Source organism: Triticum dicoccoides, chromosome 6B, assembly GCF_002162155.2.
Source record: "Triticum dicoccoides isolate Atlit2015 ecotype Zavitan chromosome 6B, WEW_v2.0, whole genome shotgun sequence".
Lineage (NCBI taxonomy): Eukaryota > Viridiplantae > Streptophyta > Magnoliopsida > Poales > Poaceae > Triticum > Triticum dicoccoides.
In genome coordinates this window covers 429,187,923-429,192,742 of record NC_041391.1, presented here as the reverse complement: position 1 = coordinate 429,192,742, position 4,820 = coordinate 429,187,923, and positions in this window count along the sequence as shown.

Sequence of the window (4,820 nt, the reverse complement as noted above, 5' to 3'; positions counted from 1 at the left end):
AGGGCAAGATAAGGAAGCTCAAAGAGATGCTAGATGAATTTGAGTGATGCATAGGTGTTGTAATGCCATAGCTTGTAGTAGCTCTAATTTGTGACACTTGAGGTAATTTGAGTACTTTGTGTACTTAAGTATGTATGAACTGGCACAGATATTCATGTGATCTTTGTACTTCAATGTAAGTGTTTTCATTCATGTGCCTTGTGTGTTTCTTGACTGGATTTGTTTAACTGTTCAAAGTCAACTAAAGTTTTTTAGTTAACCGAATTTTGGTTAGTATCAAAAGTTTACTAAATTCTTTCAGTGTATACTGTAAACTGAATTTTTTCAGTTTACTAAATTATTTGCAGTTACTGAATTCTTTCAGCTACTGAAATCTTTCAGTTTACTGAATTTGTTCAGTGCATACAGTAAACTGAATTCTTTGAGTTTACTAAATTCTTTATTGTATTAGAAGTTTATTGAATTTATTTTAGTTTTCTAAATTAGTTTCTGAGTGTTAAAAGTTGTAGTTAACTAAATTTGTTTCTAAGTTTAAAAGCTAAGTGAATTTAACCATTAACTAAATTTGTTGACTGATAATTTGCATTATTTCAGTTAACTGAATTTGCATCAGTTTATATCCTATTTTGGTACAATGCATCATATGGACCTACACATTGTTGCATTCTATTTTTGGAAAGTTGTGGCAACTCATTGTTGCATAGCACACATGGGCATCTCCAGTTGAAGCAATAGACCACATGCAGAGCTAAACAAGTTGAAATAACTACTGCAACACAAGAGCAGTTCATAGCAACAATGATAGTAAAGTAAAGCAACATTGCATAGCACAATATTTCAGACATTAAACTTGTCCACATCAACCATAGCATAGCACAACATTACTTGTTTTTGCTATTCATTACTACATTACAGTTAACTTATGCACACCTAACCAACATGGCCAAAATATTCCTAACTTATATGTTGTAATACCAGCATACCTAAGCTTATCTTCAGCAGCTTCACTTCATCCACATCATCTTCAGTTCTTCTTCAGCTGCTTGAGGTGCTCCGAGTGACGCACCTTCCGTGTAGCAGGCCTCTTCTTCCATGCCGCCCTCTTCTTCTTCTTACCCTCGCCTTCTTCCTATGCTAGCACCTCCTCCTGATCCTCTTTCTTGACCACGATGACGTGAGGCACATCTGGAACATCTGGCAGCACCTCCACGATGATGGGGAGATTTTTGTCACCCTCCTTGGCGTCCACGGCTGGTGCTACCATCTGCACCTCGTTCGGCTCATCATTAGAGAGAACCACGACCTCCACCTCCTCCTCGTCAGCTGACTCATTGTCTGGCTCATAGCCAGAGTTCACACTAGAGTCAAGCTGTGCGTACTCCGAGTCGGACGAGTCTGCGTCGGAGATGTCGTCGGGCAGGAGCAGGTCGGGCTGGAAGCGGTGTTGGCGCCACCCTCTCGCAGCGCCACTTCTTCTTCCTCCTCTCCTCTCACAACTCTCACTTGTGTTTCTCTCTTCTTCTCTCAAGAACACACACAAGGGAAAGAAGACTCAACACACACACGCACGCATACCTCACCAGAGAGAAACTAGCTTTGCCTCTTCCTCCCAGTGAGACACACGTATGCTACATCTTTTTCTCCAGCCCTCACGGCCTCTCTTCTCATTCATTTTCTTAACTTAAGTAGGCAGTACAAGATAAGACCATGCATCCCTGGAATCTCTCCACGATGCACAAGACTCGGCCTCCATGCACTAACCTACTAGCTACATGCACGCCATCCTTTCTCAACGCCCATGCAACCTGGCCATGCAACTCATGCATGCAGCCACTAACTAACTAACTAGTCCATGCACAAATCCTGGCCACTAACACAGGACCCAGCCAACACATGCAGCTATCTACCTTGCCGGATCACCCAGCTCCTCCTCATCGTGCAGCCGGTCACGCTCCAGCTTCATCACGTCTTGCCGCTTCTCACGGTGGTCTGGCATCTTGCCTTCTCCACACATCTTTGTTGAAGCTTCGCCGGACTCGCCACTCCCTAGACATCTAAGTTACATGTAGGACTCAAAACAAATATGCAAATACATAATCAAGATTAAAAAGCCTAACAATCTCCCCCTTAATCTTGATTCTTCAATCCTCGACACGGATCACCCGCGATCACTTGACGACGCCATCGCGGCGCTGCACACCTTGTCGTGGATCGACGCCATCGTAGCGCCAGCGTCCATCACCATGTCCTCTTGCTGCATGCGGCAGCCACCTCTTGACGTGGACGACGTTGTCGCAACGACGATCACCACGCCGTCTTCGCCAAGTGGCATCGCACCGCAGCTTTTGTTGGCTTCACACCAACTTTCCATGATGACGATGGCATCACACCACCATCGTCGGCATCGCACCGACTCTTCTTGTGGCAGCTTCACACCGCCATCTTCACATAGTGGCACTGCATGGCCACCATCTTTCTTCTTGCACAGTCGGGCTCCATCTCGCATGGAGTCCGTTGTGCCACAGCCGACACCGGCGCAGCACCGGTCACCATGGACCATCTTGTCATGGATGACATCCTCGCGACGCCGACCACCACACCATCATCATCTTGCGGCATCACACCGCAACCGGCCACCAGCGGCATCGCGCCGGCCTCCACCTCACGCCGACGTCCTCTGCATCACATGGAGTCCGTCTCGTCGTCGTCGCCGCCACCGTCTCCGTCACAGATCGACAAGGTTCTGATGCCAATTGTTGGTGTCGCCCTCTCGCAGCGCCACTTCTTCTTCCTCCTCTCCTCTCACAACTCTCACTTGTGTTTCTCTCTTCTTCTCTCAAGAACACACACAAGGGAAAGAAGACTCAACACACACACGCATGCATACCTCACCAGAGAGAAACTAGCTTTGCCTCTTCCTCCCGGTGAGATACATGTATGCTACATCTTTTTCTCCATCCCTCACGGCCTCTCTTCTCATTCATTTTCTTAACTTAAGTAGGCAGTACAAGATAAGACCATGCATCCCTGGAATCTCTCCACGATGCACAAGACTCGGCCTCCATGCACTAACCTACTAGCTACATGCACGCCATCCTTTCTCAACGCCCATGCAACCTGGCCATGCAACTCATGCATGCAGCCACTAACTAACTAACTAGTCCATGCACAAATCCTGGCTACTAACACATGACCCAGCCAACACACGCAGCTATCTACCTTGCCGGATCACCCAGCTCCTCCTCATCGTGCAGCCGGTCGCGCTCCAGCTTCATCACGTCTTGCCGCTTCTCACGGTGGTCTGGCACCTCGCCTTCTCCACACATCTTTGTTGAAGCTTCGCCGGACTCGCCACTCCCTAGACATCTAAGTTACATGTAGGACTCAAAACAAATATGCAAATACATAATCAAGATTAAAAAGCCTAACAAGCGGTCCCAGTAAATGTTGTTGACGGGCGTAGGGATGGCGAGGACAAAGTTGTCGTCGCGCTCCGTCCTCGATGCAACACGCGACGGATCCATCGGCAGTGGCAACATGGTAGCAAACCTGTACATCCACGGGCGCGCGCATTGCCTAGGATCGTCGGACCGCGTATCCCGCATTGCGAACTACAGGATCTTGGCGGGAGAGACGTCGAGGACTTCGAACAGGTCGGAGGGGAAGGCGTGATGCTTCCCATCCTTTGTCATGACCTTGACGAGGCCACGCGCGTGGTTCCACATCATTTGGAAGCTTGGGAACCAGTGGAGATCTCCTTGAGCTCCGCCTGGGCGGCCTAGTCATCATCGGCCAAATCTTCAGTGGCTCTCTGCCAAGTGAGGCTCTTGTCCATGGCGTCAGCGATGGCGAGGAGCTCGATGAGGGTTCTCTATGGTGGTGAGGAGATGGAGATGGGAAGGGCGAGGTCCGAGGAGGCGTGAGTAGTGGGGAGAGGGAGTGGGGGGAGGGAAGCGGCGGGTGGCCATTTTTTATTGCAAGTGGGAAAGCCAAACATCCGAGGCAAGTGGACTCCACTACCCTCTACCCGATAATAATTAGATAGTTGGCTGACAGTAGAACAAATCATCACTTAATAATTAGACCCAAGCCACACTTTTCTATTCTTTTTTTGTGCATATTTACGAATTGAGTCATTTTCCCCACCACAGTGATCATCACTTAACTAACTTTAGTTGTCACATTTTTCTGTTTTCAATTAACACCAACAATCAGTCATCTATACCACAATAGACCCAGGCTCACCAAGAATTCAGTTGAGTAACTTCAGTTATCACAAAAATTTAATTATGGCCAAATCTCAGTGGCAATAGTCACTTAACTAAACTCAATTAACTACATCTAGTTATCGCCAAATCTCAGTGGCAACAATCATTTAATTAAATTCAATTAACTAAACTCAGTTAACCACATTCACTTAACTGCATAAATTTTAGTAAACATTCACTTAACATCCACCATTCAGTAATTTGTTTGCCATGAAAAAAAAGGCAATGTATTGAAGGAAATATGCCCTAGAGGCAATAATAAAGTTATTATTTATTTCCTTATATAATGATAAATGTTTATTATTCATGCTAGAATTGTATTAACCGAAAACATAATACATATGTGAATACATAGACAAACATAGTGTCACTAGTATGCCTCTACTTGACTAGCTTGTTGATCAAAGATGGTTGCGTTTCCTAACCATAGACATGAGTTGTAATTTGATTAACGGGATCACATCATTAGGAGAATGATGTGATTGACTTGACCCATTCCGTTAGCTTAGCACTTTATCGTTTAGTATGTTGCTATTGCTTTCTTCATGACTT